Source organism: Equus asinus, chromosome 18 (assembly GCF_041296235.1).
Source record: "Equus asinus isolate D_3611 breed Donkey chromosome 18, EquAss-T2T_v2, whole genome shotgun sequence".
NCBI lineage: Eukaryota > Metazoa > Chordata > Mammalia > Perissodactyla > Equidae > Equus > Equus asinus.
In genome coordinates, this window is record NC_091807.1 from 38,783,188 (window position 1) to 38,799,853 (window position 16,666).

The following is a 16,666-nucleotide window of genomic DNA, read 5'->3' on the forward strand; positions in this document are numbered from 1 at the left end:
AGCCAGGCAGCCACGTGCTTTGTGTGCTGGATCGTAAGTTCTGCCAGGCAGGGTCCAAGTCTTACCTTTCTTTTATACTCCCCCACCCGCCCACCCCTCTGCAGCCTGAGACACGGCTGGAACCCAGGCAGAGTTCCTTCTGCCTTCCCAGTGGCTTCTCTCAAGCACTCCTCTGCCTCCTGGACTGTCCCCCACCGCGTCATCCCGTTTCTCTGAACAATTATATGTGGACTTTGCTTCACACAGCTAAACGTGGTCCTTGGGAAAACAGTAACAAATCTTTAGAAAAGAAATTGGAAAGAGAAGAGCCAGAATGGCTGGTTGCTACAAATGCTCTTTTGGTTTGGAACCACCTGGGGCTCAGCATGAGGGAGGCGGCCTGGGGGAAGCAAAGGGAAGCTAAGGAAGCATTGCCCTTCCAAGGCCCCACACCTACTTAATCTGGAGTGATTTTCCCTGAAGAGGGCCCCCAAATGTGTGAGCCCCAGGGCCAGAAGACCTGGAGGTGACTGCTGATGGTGCTTCCAGCCCTTCCTCTTTTTTCTGGAGATAGCCAGGAAAAGAGGAAAAGGAAGGGTGCAGATCATGGGGTGCAGGCAGAGAAGACCAGATGGGCCTCACGTGCCTTGTGGCTTGTACCACACGGACAGCACACACCCAGGTCCTCCCGGTTCCAAAACCCCTGCTGCCTCCCCTCCTTGATGGGAACCAGATGAAAGCTTCAGACCAGGGTGGGGGCTAGGGTGAGGCGAGGGAGACCAGGGCTGCTTCATGGCCCCCCTGGACCAGCAGTCCCACAGGGCCGCGGCTCAGGAGGGCCCCCACTTGCTTTACTGTTCTGCTCTCCCTGTCTTAAAATTCTTGGTAACACTGGACCCCGCACATTGGGTAGCGGCCGATCACGGAGTTTGTGGCGCCCCCTCTAACTTTGGGTCCCAGTCCGTGCTCACTGGTCTCCCCTCGGCCAGGCCCTGCTGCAACCTTCTCTCTGGAGAGCGCCGTTCTGCAGGGCCCTGCAGATACTGCTGTGGCATCACCGCGTTCGTGCAGCCCTGAAGACTTATGAGGAATGTCATTCCGGGCTGTTCACGACTGGACCTACCCAGGCTCCTCCAGCCACACGTTCCTGTCCTGGGTCTGCCTCTTCCCGGGGCAGCGTGGGAGCCGCCAGGGGGGCCCTTCTCCAAGCTATGTATGGACTCCAGACGGCGGAGCGAATGTTCCTGCAACAATGAATGGCCAGTAGGACGACCCTTGACGTTCGGAGGGCAAGGCCACCGGCGGGACCTGGGGGCGCAGTGCAACAGTCGTTGATCGTTCACCTTGGAATGCAGACGACACTTGCCGCGTACCCCTAGGGAGGCCGCTTCACCTGCAGAGAGGGCCTGCGTGGGTCACCCGGGGGACAGGTGTATTGAAGGCAGAGCGCGGACCAGTGGCGAGCCTGCAGCAGTGGCCGGAGCCCGCACCCCGGGGACACATGACGCCAGGGGTCTGGCCGGTCGTGGGCAGACCGCGGGCGCCGAGCACCCCACCGCCGCGGTTTGGGGCCCAAATGCCCACCCGCCGAGCCGCCCGGGCCGCGCCCACCGGGACAAGCCAGGGCTGCCGCGGGGCTGCACACACAGGGGGCGCCGCGCAGGAGAGGGAGATTCGGCGCCGGACGCCCGTGCGGCCCGGCCTCCGAGGGCCTCCGAAGGCGCCGGGGTCCGCCGGGTGCCACCTGCAGCCGGGGGCGCGGAGAGCGGCCGGCGCCTCCTCCGCGATAGTACCGCCCACCCGCTCCGCCGCAGCGCAGCGCGTGGTTCGGCCCACCCGAGCCGCTCCAGGCTCGCCGGGCAGCGGAGCTGAGCGAGGGGGCGTGGCGCGCGCCCAGGCCACGCCCTCATCTGCATAGTCATGAGGAGGGAGCCCTGCCTGCGGGGGGCGGGGTCTGGCTCGGGCGCGAGGCGGGGGCGGGGCCGGCCGCCGCCCGCCCCCGCCTCGCTCTCCGCCCCCGGTTCGCGGGCCCCGCCCCACGCCGCCGCGGCGCAGAGACGGGGCGGGGCCCGGGCCCGGCAGGCCCCGCCCCCTATGTGAATATTGATGCGGCGCGCGTCGGCGTCGCCCTCCTCCCATTGAGCGAGGCTGTGTCGCGTGGCCCAGCGTCGGCGTGACGGTTGGACGCGGGCGCGGCACTGCGGGTCCCGATTGCTGCAGCCGCTTGTCAGTGTGATGAAGATTGGCACCCAGGTAAGCTGTCACTCAACCGCTCCGCCGCCGCCGCCGCTCCGCCGCCCCGTCCCTATCAATCACGCCGGCCCGCAGGCGCCGCGGCCGCCGCCCCGCCACCGCCGCCTGGGTCTCCGCGGGCCGCCGCCGCCCGGGAGGGCCGCGCCGGACCCGCCGCCCGAGGCAGGGGGCGGGGAGGGGGCGCGGGTGGGGGAGGGGAGCCGAGGCCGCGGGGAGGGGCACTGTCCGCCGGGCCGGCGCGGGGGCGCGCCCCGCTTGTTTTTCCGTGTGGGTTGAGGGACGCGGAAATTTCTGGAAGGCGCGGCCGCCGCCGCCGCCGCCGCCGCGCGGGGCCCGCTGCTGAGGCGCGCGCTCCTAACCGTCCCTTTCGGAGCGCGGCGCGCGCCCCTTGCGCGGGCGGGGGCGGGGCGGGGGTTGGGGCGCGGGGGCGCGCGGCGGGGGCGGGGCCGGGCTGAGGGCCGCGGGGGCGCGCGGGCGGGGGCGGGGCCGGCGTCCAGGGCAGGGGGCGGGGCCTGAGCTGGCGTCAGGGGCAGGGGGCGGGGTCAGGCGGACGCGGGGCGGGTGGGGGCGCACGGAGGCGGGGTCGGCGTCAGGGGCACGCGGTCGCGGGGCCGGGGGCGAGCGGGCCCGGTGGTTGGAGCGGCGGCTGCCCGGGGCGCTCGGCGGGTCCTGGGGCGGCGGGCGGGGAGATGGTGGGCGGGCGGCCTGCAGGAGGGGGCGCGCCTGGCCGATGCCCCGCGCCCCTCGGGCTGCGTGGGCCCCGGCCGGTCCCGCTGCGGGTGGGGCGGGGCGTCCTGGGGGCCCGAGGTGCGTGCAGACGGGCTGTGCTGCCCTCCTGCGCGGGCCGGGGTCGTCTTCCCGGAGGGCGTTAGGACCGGATCGCTGTAATAAACGGCGGCCGTGGGGTGGGCGCGTGGGTGTGGGCTCGGGCGGCCGCTCGCCGCGTTTCACGTTCCTGTAGACAGAAGTCGTGAGTCACTTCCGAACAATTCGGAAACGTCGGGTCCGCTGTATCTCATCCTGGAGGCTGCTGAAATGCCCTGTTTGGTTCGTGGCGCCGCTAGGCTCTCTCGCGCAGTGTTTGGCTCCCAAATACGTCTTGGGTTGTGTTGCTGGAGTCGCGTCCGTGGAGGGGAGGGCGCAAGTCAGATGCTTCGGGGGGCGGCCCCCGGCCTGAGCACATGGGCACTGGGTAAATGGATCGAGCCGTGCAGCCGCCCGGGATGTGCTTGACTTGTGTAAGGGGGTTGTAACTTAATTGAGATTGCAGGAATTCGATTTCTACGAAAGCCACTGTTTTGTCCTGAGGAAATGAGGACTTGCCACTTCAGGGTGAAGGAAGCCCTCAGCTTTAGTTGGGTGTAACTTTACGATTTTTCCTGACGTATTGAACAAGAAAATATTTTATATGTTTGTGTAATACATGATATTTTAATAAGTTGCATTATGTTTTCTATAATCTAAATATTGTAAGGGAGAATGGAGGCGAAATGTAAAAGTGTCTGCTGTGCAGTTATTGGGGAGGCACTCAAGTCCGCGTGGAGGAACGATGACGTGGAAGCCGGCAGACTGACTCGCATCAGCCTTTCATCACTTTTTCCTTGATTTACTGAGCGCGGAGAATGATGTGTGCATAGTCTGGTTACAGTATGATTGCCTCTGCCGTGCCCCAGCGTGTCATATTGACTGACACCGTGCTTTCCCACCAGCAGTGGAAGGACCCTTCCTACCTGAGAGGTTTAAAAATGGGAGTTAGTAAACGTGGTGGGGGACATAGGACTTGAAAGAGTGACACTCTAGGCTTGTGATGGAGGTGTCAGCAAGTTGCATGGCTAATGATCCTGGACGCAAACGTTTCGTGGGACTCCTGTCCCTGTTTACTGTACTTACATTTCCGTGTCAACGTAGCAAAGCTTTAGAAGAGCGCTGCATGTGAGTAGCAGAAATGGAAAGGTACTGCGGGTGCCTGGTCACATTCCAGCTGCAACTTTCACTTTTGTTGCGAGTTGTTAAACTGTTTGAAACTGTGTTTGAAACTGTCGAGGAGAACCCTGACACAGTGATGCAGAGCCTGTGACCCAGGGGGCCTTTCCTGTGCTCTGCCCGGCCTCCTATGGAAAGGGTTTAGATGAAATGACTAGGATCAGGAAGGGAAGCCATTCTATTGAAATAGTTAGCAGAATACTGACAAACTGGTGATAAAGTGCCCTCCGTGCCCTTTCTTAGCTCACTCAGTAACACATGGAGCACCTGCTCTGCTAATTCCCTCTGGGGCAGCGACGAGCCTGCCTGCCTGTGAGACTTCTGTAGCAGCTTTAACGCTTTGTGAAAATATCTGTGGTTTCTGTTGGTGAAAAAGTCCCAGGTACTACTAAGGCTCCAGGATTTAATGTCTCTCTTCCTAATTGGATGAGTGCTAAATTTCAGCCAGAGGTTATTGCAAATGAAGATGTGGGTGTTTCTGACTCAGGTTCACAGAGAGCAAGTTAAGAACCTCTGCACTGGAAGTCGGTTTACTCTCAGCAGGTCCATTAGTAGGAATATGTAGGTGCCCTTTGTCTCGTTCCTCAAATGATGGTCGTGATGGCAGAGGTGATGGGGAAATAGGAGCAGTGCAGCTGAGGGAACTCGAAGCTGAGCAGTTGGAGTCCCGGAGGAATAAACGTTCAGGGGCCACGGGGCGTGGTCATTTGGTGGAAAGGCCTGGCTGCAAAGGCTGTCAGATGAGGCCTCACCTGCCACACTGGCCTGCCCACCAGGGTGTGCATGGAGTAGCTCGCCTGCAGCCCACTCTTGGCCAACAGCCGCCCGTTTCAGTGTGTCGGCGCCTCCCCAGTCTGGTCAGTGTTTCTGGGGAGCTGGCTCACAGCGCCGCATGCTGTCGCAGCAGTGTCCTGTCTGACGAGGTTTGAACTGCAGTTGCTCGGAAGTGCTGTGGTTCTGAGGACGTGCCTCAGGGGTCCTGGGGAGGGGACAGAGTAGCTTCTTAAGTCTATCTGGGATTCTTTGGGGAAAAGGTTTTACAATTTCAGAATCTTGAAAACTACTGATCTACCAGGTTGAGAGACTGAAAGTCTGTGAGTTAGTAAAAACTTGGGGTTCATTTTATTGTCTCGGGTCTTTCTTTAAATGATAGAATGTGATCATCCCAACAGGTCCAGCCACCAGGCCCTGCCTTCTTCCCCTGGGGTAAGCCGCTCAGCGTGGGTTGATGGTGCTCCTGTCTGGGGGAGATGATTTCTGCTCAGGGTGATCCCATCACCCGAAAGGCATGTGTCATTTGGCGCAGCCTCTGGCTGAGTAAAGCCATGTGCGGGTACTGCTGCAGGGCACGATTGTTGGAAATGCTGCTTTTGTCATTTGCCCTCTGTGACTGACGCTTACGGGACAATTGTCTGTTTTAGTCGGGTCTCAGGGTGGCAGGGAGCAGGCTGACTTCAAGTCCGGGTGTGTACGGTCGCACAGGAATAAGGAAAATAGGAATCTGCTGGGATCCCGGGATCTGCCGGAGTGCTGGGCCCTGGCGCTCAGCTCCACTGCTGCTCTCCAGGGTCTGCTCGTTCTCACACTGTTGGTGGCGTCTCCTCCCCACGGCTTGGGCCCTGCTCTGCCCACCTCGTCCTCTTCCTCTTTCCCAGCGCAGACCCCAGAGAGAGTGACGGAGCTCTTGCCCACACCCCACTTCCCAGGTGCTGGTCAGGGGCTGCCTGGTCCCCAAGCTGTCCCCAGGGAGGGGTGGGCTCCTCCCATCTGCACCCCCGTCCCCTTTCCGCAAGGTCTGCAGTGGGGTTGGCTCACTCAGAGGGGACTGTGGATTGGTAGGGACTGTGAGTGCAGTTTCCAGAACAGTCTGATCAGACTTTTGCAGAAATGATGCCTTAACAAGAGCTTAGTAAGCTCTCAATATATGTTGTCATATGTTGTCTGATACATTTCATCAAGGTTTGTATTTTTTTGCATTAAAAAAATTAGGAATTTAACTCTGCATTCTTCTGAATTCAGTTGTGTGTTTGTACGTACTTTTTTTGACATTTATTTCAGCAGCAAATACCCCTGTGATCCTGTAGGGCATGGGTTCTCAACTGTGGCACTGTTGACATTTGGGGCCAGACACTTCCGTGTTGTGGAGGCTGTCCTGTGCATTGTAGGACTGTAGCAACATTCCTGGTCCCTACCCACTAGATGCCAGTGGGACCCCCACCCCCAGTTGTGACAAGCAAAAATGTCTTCAGATAGTGCCACACGTCCCCTAGGGGACAGAAATCAGCCCTGGTTGAGAACGACTGATCCTAGTATAACATTTCCCAGAATGTATCGTGTGGAACCCGAGTTTAATGGGACGCGCATACATTTTTACATATCAATCAGTTAAGCTATTTTGTGTTGCATTTTTAGTCAGCATTATCATGTGTGTTTTCATGTATTTACATAATCCACACATTTCTCATTTTAAAAATTTATCTAAGATCCTGTCACAATTCTGGGATTGTATTTTTTTTCTATATTATTTTATGGTCATGCCTGATGTTTCAGAGCCTTTTGGGCATTTAGATTTTGATATTTTCTACGTTTATTATCCTCTGGCTACCAAGCTTGGTGCTAGTCAGATGACGGGGGACGTGGGTAGGAGGGGTGGCGCCGCTGGGCCCGTGTCTGTGGTGCTCTGTCCCTGAGCACACCGACAGTGCCCTGGGAGAAAGATTGTCTGCGTGAAAGGGCCCTCATCCCAAGAGGTGGCATTTCTATTCTCCAAAAAGCATTCATTGACACTTAATAACAAATACATCAAGTTTTGAGTGCCAGTTTTTAATGATGCTAATGATAGTCACGATCTTAACAAAGCTGCGCTGTGAATTTAAAATCTACCAGCTGTAATAGACCATCCAGCTCAGCATTTACTAAAACAGATTCTAAAACCATTAAAACACCTTTGTTATTAGAACTTTGCTGTGTCTTTAGTGGACGTATGCGGACTTTTGGCTTAGAAGAACTTTATTTGGACAGATTTTGTTTTAACAGGATTTAATACCTATGATTTTTTTTGAATATTAACTTCAAGTTGTACCTCTCCAAACCCTGTTTGAAAACTAAAGTGACTTCTTGAGAGATGTTTTCCTCAGAACGAGTTATTGCTGGAACTTCTGCCTGGGCCGGGGGCTGTGAAGCCAGGACCGAAGCCGGTGGGCAGGCAGCTCACGTGTCTGAGCGGTAGTCACCTAAAACGTCCTGCACACCGAGTGAGACCTCACTGAGCTGTGGTGACGCACAGGTAGTGTCCTGAAAGACGTCTTGGAAAAGATCTCCTTTTTCTGAATATAAAATTTTGACAGTTGCCTTGGATTCCTCGACAGCTTTTCTAGCTTTATTAATGAACAGGTTTAGTGTGGCAAAGGATCATCAGTTAAATGTTTTTGGGAAAGATTAGTAACCAAAAAAATCTGCAGATAGAGTTTGGAAGTGTCTCTTGACTCTTGCTGTTATTTCCATCTTGTTTCTGGCTTTATAACCACCTCTCTTACAGACACTAACACTGAAATTACCCTAGAATTTCCTGTGTTTTTCTGTTAGTGGAATTGGTCATGTTCATTAGTTAAAGCAGCTTTGAGAGCAGCTGGGAGGCTGACCTGCTGGGAAAGTAAACCCTTTGCTGGGATGGCAGCAGGCCTGTTTGCAGACTAAATGAAAAATGCAATAACAAGTGTTGGAGAGGATGTGGGGAAAAGGGCACTCTCACACACTTCTGGTGGGAGTACAGACTGGTGCAGCAACTATGGAAAACAGCATGGAGATTCCTCAGAAAGCTAAAAATAGAAAGACCACGTGATCCAGCTATTCCACTGCTGGGTATTTATCCAAAGAACTTGAAATTGAGAATTCAAAGAGATTTATGTACTCCTATGTTCGTTGCAGCATTATTCGCAATAGCCAAGATGTAGAAGGAACCCAAGTGCCCATCAATGGATGAATGGATAAAGATGTGGTGTGTACATACAATGGAATACTACTCAGCCATAAAAAAAAAATGCCATCTGCTCATCTGCAACAATATGGATAGACTTTGAGGGTATTATGCTAAGCAAAATAAGTCAGAGAAAGACAAATGCTGGATGATTTCATTCACATGTGGAAGATAAACACATGGATGAGGAGAGCAGGTTAGTGGTCACCAGAGGGGAAGTGGGTGGAGAGGAGGTGAAAGGGGTGAAGGGGCACATATGTAGGTGAGAGATCAAGACTAGACTATTGGGAAGGCAGCTGCAGCGGCCTGGTGGTGAAGTTCAGCACGCGCTGCTTTAGTGGCCTGGGTTCAGTTCCGGGCATAGACCTATGCCACTCATCTGTCAGTGGCCACGCTGTGGTGGCGGCTCACATACAAAAAGAGGAAGATTGGAAGTGGATGTTAGCTCAGGGCGATGTCAGCAAAAAAAGCCCCCAAAAACTAGACTATTGGGGAACACAATGCAGCCTATAAAGAAACTGATACATAATAATGGACACCTGAAATTTATACAGCATTATAAACCAATATGACCTCAATAAAATAATTAAGTAAAAAAAAAAATCCAAAAGACTTGGTGTCACCAAACTGAGAGAGCAAATTTTGGACGGGTTAAAAGGAGTATATAGTTTGTATTTTTAAAGGATAAGGTGTCTCTTTGAACAGCTGTACTTTAGGCCAGGGGTTGGCAGAGTACCCATCGGTGGGCCAACTCCCGCTTGACCTAGGGCCATACATTCTGCATTTTAAAGGATCATAAAAAAAGAATATGCAGTAGAGACAGTTTGTGGCCTGCAAAGCCTAAAATATTTATATCTGGCCCTTTAGAGAAAAAGTGTGCTGACCCCCACTCAGTTCTCAGTTCTCAGTCCTTCTGGATGTAAATAGAATCAAATAGCAGAACTCTGTTGGAGAAATATGAATGATAAAGGGGAAAGGTAGGACATTGTCCCTCGGTGGACTGTATGGACTTCTACAACCTGTATGTGATGTCGTCGCTGTAAAAACAGCCTGTGCAAATAGCTCTTACCTCGTAATTAGAATCATAAAGACAGACATGTGAATAGGGGCTGGAAGCTGAATCTGGAATGTCCGCTTTGGTGGCTAGTTGCCGTCCCCTTGTGGGGCTGTTGTTTTTCTCTTTTGTTGGCGTCTGAGGCTGGGAAACCCTGCTTTGTTGATGAAGTCGGGATATAGGGTCGAATTCTTTCCTCCGGGTGTCACCGCCTCACCCAGAAGCAGTTGTTCTGAGACCCCAGATGCCACCAGGAAAGCATGAGGGCTCCTTCCTGGGGGGCCTCTCCTGTGGCCTGCGCCTCCTGCCTCAGCCGGCCGAGCTGGCCAGTGCCGGCGGGAGGGCCCCTATAGGGCTGGTAAGGGCCGCCTTCACTGGTCCTTGGCTTCTCAGGGCTTCTTTTTTCTTTCTAGAATCCCTCCCACCCTTTTTTTTTTGTCTTCAAGTCTTTCTCAGCATTTCTTCTGTAAAGGGAATTTAAAAAGGAGACTGAATCGTCGTACTTCTGTGACATTTATTTTCTTGTGGACCTTTTGACTTGTCAAGACAATGTTTAGTTAACTTGCCTGAGAATGTACTTTACCTATTGTTTATCTAGATGTTTGTTTTTCTGTTTCACCTTTAATGGCAGTCAAGTCTATCCTACGCATATATCCTGTAACTATTTTAAACTTCAAAGGTCTCTCCATTTTTATGTATGTTATTTTTCCTTGTTTTAAAAAAATTCTTCTGTGAATCATGTTCCAAGTGGAGAACTCAGTTATTGACTTTGCATGGAGTGGAATACATGCTGTGGAATCTTCCCAGTATATCTGCCTTCAAAGCTTAAAAGAACGTTTTTCTAATGTAGTTTTCTTGTACAATAAATAATACTGAAAGTCACGATTATAATGGGAACAAAACATTTAAATATTTTCTGTTTTTAGTATTCCTGATAGGGTATCATTAAAATTATCTGAATTCTTGTCTAGACTAATCAAAATAAAGATGTTCAAAAGTATTGACTGTAAGATGCTGTGCCAAGTTTGATGTGATCCCTTATGAAAGGTGGCAGTGTAGTGCTGTGTTGACGAGTATGTGGGGTATTAAATGTGTGTGTGTGTTTGTGTGTGTATGGTAGTATATGGGTTATATGGCATTAATTGTGAATGAGCATTACAGCTAAGTGACCCCCACAGATAACAAAGTTGAACCTTTAAATGCCCGGAAATTCATTTTAAGGGTTTGAAAAAATGCTCTAAAACAGTCCTAGATGTGTTTGCCATCCCAGTTTGTTGTATGCTCACTACCAGCACTGAGCGTGTAAAGATGAATAAGTCACAGTTCCTGCCACTAAACAGCACAGATTCAAGTATGGAAGTGTATGAGTGTAAGTGTACATCTCGTGGACGGAACGGCGACTGTCACAGAAATGGATTGGGACATAGGTGTCAGTGTTGACTTCAGGTCATGTGACAGTAACCAGGAGAAGACTGAAGATGGGATCTGTACCTCCCAGAGGGCCAGAGGGGAAAATGGAGCAAAGGAAACTGTATCATTTCAACATAAGGGAGTTAAGGAGAAAGAAGAAGGCAGAGATGCCTGCTTGTGTATTAAAAAACAAGCAACTAATGTGAGATGGCATGAACAACCCCAAATATGTCCGAAACCACAATGAATGTGAAGGGGTTAAATCTCCCAGGTGATAAAAACTCAAGATTTAGTAGAAAAATGAAATTGAACTAAATGGAGTATATAAGTGACACATCTAAAACTGACACAAGAAGGTGCTGGAGACCGAAAACTCTATCAGTCCTAAAAGAAGAAAGCAGGTTGAGCAATACTGGTATCAGACAAAACGAAACTCACAGTGAAAAGCACTGGAGGAATTCTTCATACCACTCAAAGGTATGGTTAATAATCATAAACTAACAAGGAAATGTAGAAATATATAACATAGGTTGATTGAAATAGGAGAAGTTGCCAGTTCTACACTTGGAGGGGGAGGTCCTAGTGTGACTCAGCCAGCCGCAAGCCACGTGGGCTGAAAAGAAGAAAGGAGGTGGAGCAGGAGCTCTCAGCCTGGCCCCGTGGACAGCTGGCGCCAGATCATTCTATGCTGGGGACCATCCACACACTCTGGGATATTTGGCAGCATCCCTGGCCTCTCCCCACCAGATGCCAGTAGCTACCCTTCTCCCTCATTGTGATAACCAGAAATGTTTGCAGACATTGCTGAATGTCTCCACTTGAGAACCACTGATATAAAAGATTTAAATAATATGGCTAAACGGATATGTGTAGAAATTTGTGCCCAACAAACATAAAGTATAGATTCTCTTCAGTTACGTGGAACATTTAACAAAAACTAGCCATATACTAGGCTGCAAAGAAAAATCCCAAGTTTCAAAAAGTAAATCCTATAGACCAGGTTCTCAGACCACAGTGCAACCTAGTTAGAAACCAAGAGTGAAAGGATAGCTAAAAATTTCTGCCTGAAAATGGTAAGACCCCTTCTTTATAATCTCTTGGGTTAAAGAAGAGATCAAAAACTGTTTTCAGAGTCTGTGTAAATGAATGACAGAGGGCTCTATACCACAGAATGGAGCAAAAACAGTTCACAGGAGAAAGTGTATAGCTTTAAATTCATGCATTAGAGAACGAGAAAAATAAATGAATTTGGCTTTCAAAGCAAGAAACTAGGAAAATAAAATTAACAAAGAAAATAGAGGCAAATTTTGTAAAGCTGATTAAGAAGAAATGAGAACACAATATTTACAAAAGGGACCTAACTACAGATATGAAGATTTTAAAGTAAGAACACGCCATGTACAATTTGGTGGTAATACATTTGAAGAGCTGCAGATGGTGTGAAGACATAAATGACCCAAACTGACTTGGAGGTAGAAAAGCTGTACAGAGCAGCAACTTTAGGTGGAATTGAGAAGGTGGTCAGAGTTCTCTCTTTAAAAAGGCACAGGTGTGGATAAGTGAGTTAGACCAGACTTTCACGGGACAGGTTGTTACTGTGTTGTATAAATTGTAGGAACCATTCACTAAACAAAAAATTAATGAGTGCCTGCTGTATACCAAACCTTGTGATAGTGGCTGAGGACATAATGGTGACCAGGAACAGATAGGGTTCCTGCCTGCCAGGAAGTAGTAGAGATGACAGGCTAATCAAAGACCCATCCTAATAGTGTAAAATCCCAGCCATAGTAAGGAATGTAAAGAAGGCGTGTTTTGCTCTGAGATGTGGGGCAGAGGTCAGGACAGCTCTCCTAAGATGGGGTGATGGATGTGAATGGGAGTGAGCAAGGGGACGAGGAGAGAAGACCATTCCAGATAGGGGTGGGGACTGTGTGTTCCGAGGCTTAGTGGGAGGGAGAGCATGGAGCTGCGGAGAACTTGGAAGGGCCCGGTGTGACTGCAGTGCAGAGAGCAGGGGTGATGTGGGGGGAGGGTAGGAGGAGGACAGGTGAGAGCCCAGTGATGCTGGACAGTCATTGACTGTGTTGAGATTTATGATCTGTATCTTGTAGGCGGCTGGAATCCCCTGAGGGGTTTTAAACAGTTTGTCATGATCAGATGTAGGTTTCCAGAAGACCCCTTTAAAGACTTGGAGACATGCCCACGTCCACAGTAGGGGACTGGTTAATAAACTCTGGTGAGTCTATGCCGTGGAGGACTCTGCAGCTTTAAACAGGAGTGAAGGTGATGCTAACCTGCTGGGAAGCATCTTTAGGATACAGGAAGTGAAAAACGTGAGGCTGGAACTGTGAGTAGAGTATGGGGTTTTATCCAAGAAAGGTGAAAGAATATTTGCTTGTGATAAAAAAAGGAAGATTAAACCCTAGACTGGTTAAAATGAGGTTCCTTATTGGGGAGGGAGGGAGTGGGATCTAAGTTGGGTTTCTGAACATATCATCTATAGCTTTGATTCCTGGAGCCATGTGAATGTTTTATGTAGTTTTAAAATAAAATTAAATCAAAATGGGGGAAAATAGGATCTAAAAATTAAAAAGGAAAATGAATCAAAAGAACCTAATTAGGAATTGAGTTGATGGCTTGACTACATAGAGAAGAATTATACTCAAGTGACTTCAAAACAAATTGGATTGTATGTCCTCATGGGATCAATCCTAAAGACAAAGGAGCTGCAAAGAAATCTTAAGGGCTGGCCCGGTGGAGGAGTGGTTGACTTCACAGGCTCTGCTTCAGCTGCCCTGGGTTCATGGGTTCAGATCCTGGGCATGGACCTACACGCTGCTCATCAAGCCACACTGTGGCGGTATCCCACAAACAAAGTAGAGGAAGATTGACTCAGATGTTAGCTTAGTGGCAATCTTCCTCAAGAAAAAAGAAGAGGATTGGCAACAGATGTTAGCTCAGGGCCAGTCTTCCTCACCATAAAAAACACAAAAAACAAAAACCAAAAATAAATGGTTTCTAGTACAGTCATGTGCTGCATTAACAATGTTTTAGTCAACCACAGACTGCGTGTACAATCGTGGTCCCATAAGGTTACTACCGTATAGCCTAGGTGTATAGTAGGCTATACCATCTAGGTTTGTATAAGTACACTCTGTGATGTTCACACAATGACAAAATTGCCTAACAAATGCATTTCTCAGAACATAGCCCTATCGTTAAGCAACACGTGACTATATTGATATTGTTAGTAATAGTATTTGTATTGTTATTTTGAAACTAGATTTTCAGGGTAAGAGAAAAGCTATACAAATACGAAATCAAAGCAGTTAAGTAAGTACCCTCTAATCCCAAATTTGAATTGGAGATATCAGTGTTAACTTGTTAAACATTTTTAATGAGAAACTATTTCCTATCTCTGTCCATTGAAAAGGCCTAGAAACAGAGACCAACTAGTAGCAGTGGGTACACATGTGGGATCTACGTATCATTTCCCGCTCTACGGAGAGCCCCTTGGATGAAGGGCAGAAAATGAGCAAGATGAGCCTGGAGTATCTTATTTTACCCAAAAGCAAGAAAGCTATCAAGAATTACTAGGGTTTGTTAAAGGCTCTAGGAGGTAACTGAAGGGGCTTGCATCGGCCAAAGATGGGGTAGTTTGGAACATCAAAAAAAAAATATGTATATATATATGTATATATATAACTATTTATTTAAAAAATGTCCACACCCCTGAGATCATAATGTACTAAAAACAGCCTCCTGGTCACTATTGGAGAATGCTAGGAAACCAGCACTTTCTTCTGGAAATTGATAACCAGAGGGAAGAAGCAAGCCTTGAGAAAACCCATCATTGGGGCTGCAGGGTGGAGAATGGATTTAGGGTGGGATGGGCGTTGGGAAGAGTGGCCAGGGAGAAAGGTCTGGGATGGAGACGAGATGGGGGCACTTCACCCCCTCTTCAGCGAGATGATTGTTTCTCTAAACGTAGCCATTGAATCAAAGCTGGCTGACTCTTCTCCAAGGTGGAATTCCAGAAAGGAATCTTTGCAGTTGCAACTGGGGTGTTTGTTGCCCACCGTTTTAACCCTCGTCTGCTCAGGGGTAGCATCAAGTCTCCTTCCTACACTGTCAGTATGCGTTTACTACGCCGTGCGTTCCTCACACGCGTTGAACGGGCATGAAGGAGGAGTCCCTTTCCTCTTCAGTAATCTGTGTTACAGTATTTTGGAGATGCCCAACTTCCAAACCTTGGCTGTTATCAGCAGATGCCACTTCTACCAGTAAGTCTCAGCCCGTCATTTTCTTTAGACTCTGATGTTTGCAGAGCAGAGTTACATGTGGCTGTGGCTTTGAATGTTGCATCCTTGCCGTGATTGCAAGTCATTCTCGTTTACCAGGTGGATTGCCTTCTTCATCGATTCTCTTAAATAATGTTTCCCATTTTGAATGACACCATAATTCGTAGATTGAACTGGTGAAATTAACATTTGTAGGCACCAAAGTTGTACACATTGTCAAATACTGTGCTGATTTCCCTGTGTGTTCTACAGTTATCTTAGAAACATAGTTATTGTATTCTTAGAGATAATGTGTGGAAGAAATGGCAGGGCTTCGCATCCAGAGAGACTGACCTCAGGAAGGTGTTTAACCTCCTCGCATCTCTTTCCTCATCGTAGTCTGAGGACAGTGTTACACAGCATCTGCTGGAGTGTTCTGGTTACCACTATTGTGAACCCAGATACACCGTTGGTGGTATGAAACATCCATTTCATTATGCTCACTGACCTGTGGGCCAGGAATTTGGAAGGGGTGTGGTGGAAATGGCCCGTCTCTCCATCTCTGCTCCATGACATTGGGTCCTCAGCCAGGCAGACCTGGAGGCGAGGGCAGCTTGATGACTGAGGGCCGGAGGCTTCTGGAGGCATTTTCTCAAATCCAGCGGTTGATGCTGGCTGAAGCTGGGACATGAGCTGGGGCTGTTGACCAGAGCACCTCCGTGTGACTCCCCATGTGACCTGGGCCTCCTCACAGCATGGAGGGGGCTTCCTGGTGTAGTCAGGCTTCTTACATGGGGACTCAGGGCCCCAGCAGTGAGTGCCCCAGAGAGCAAGGCAGAAGCTGTCTCACCTTTATGACCCAGCCCTGGAGTCTCACCCCGTCACTTCTGATGCGTTTTCTTGGTTCCTGGTAAGTCCCTAGGTCAGTCCAGATTTAAGGGAAGGGGACAAAGATCCCACGTCTCAATGGAAGGAGTGTCAGAGAATAGGGATGTGTTGTAAAGTGCCTCATGTAGGCCTCAGCGTACGTAGTAGACACTCAGAAGGTATGTCTTGCCTCATTTTTCCTTGCCTACCTTCCCTCACTAAGCCCCGTTGGGATGGTGACTGTACGAAATGAAGACTGAACCCTTAGAACAAATCCTCGGTGCATCTCTGCATTAGCGTGGGCTGTGTAAAGAGGACTGTGACACAGAGCGGTGCGACAGTATCCTTCCAAATCCCCAGGGCTTTAACCCTGCGAGTGCTGCTGCTTTCCCAGCCCGGCTCGCCCGTGTCAGTGTGCCCGGGTTAGACAGGGGCACACGACCAGACACTTGTGCAGCATGCTTGGAGAGCGGCGCCGGAGCCCCGGGTTCCCCAGCACTCTCAGTCTGTACAGGAGTCCGTTGAGTTCAGAGAGCTTTTGTACACACAGCAAAATTCCACAGCTTTGTGCACTTTTGGCACTTTTTCTTCAAGCCCTGCCAAGTCTAATGTCTTATTTCTTCTGTTCCATTGGCCTGTTGATCTGTTCTTGTGCTGTTACCCACTTTTTGTTGTTACTGTGGCCTTGTAGGATATTTTAAAATTTGGTATTTCTTAAATCTTCTAAGGGTACTTTAGCTGTTCATGGACCTTTATTCTTCCATGTAGTTTTTTCTTTCTTTCTTTTTTGGTGAGGAAGATTGGCCCTGAGCTAACATCTGTTCCCAATCTTCCTTTTTTTGCTTGAGGAAGATTGTTGCTCAG

General features: G+C 50.0%; 1 protein-coding gene across 7 annotated transcripts in view; it reads left to right on the plus strand.

The window, feature by feature from the left end:
* The first annotated feature begins 2,082 nt into the window (after positions 1–2,082).
* The window catches only part of PKNOX1 (PBX/knotted 1 homeobox 1), a 60,640-nt gene continuing 46,056 nt past the window's right edge, over positions 2,083–16,666 (plus strand). For 3 of the 7 annotated variants that reach the window (XM_044750800.2, XM_044750802.2, XM_044750803.2), the window contains exon 1: positions 2,083–2,232. The gene's annotated coding sequence lies outside the window, so the exon portion shown is untranslated. Of the gene's footprint in view, positions 2,233–2,882; positions 7,502–16,666 lie in introns of those variants that run through there. The other 4 variants (XM_070488944.1, XM_070488947.1, XM_070488943.1 and 1 more) reach the window with 3 other exon arrangements.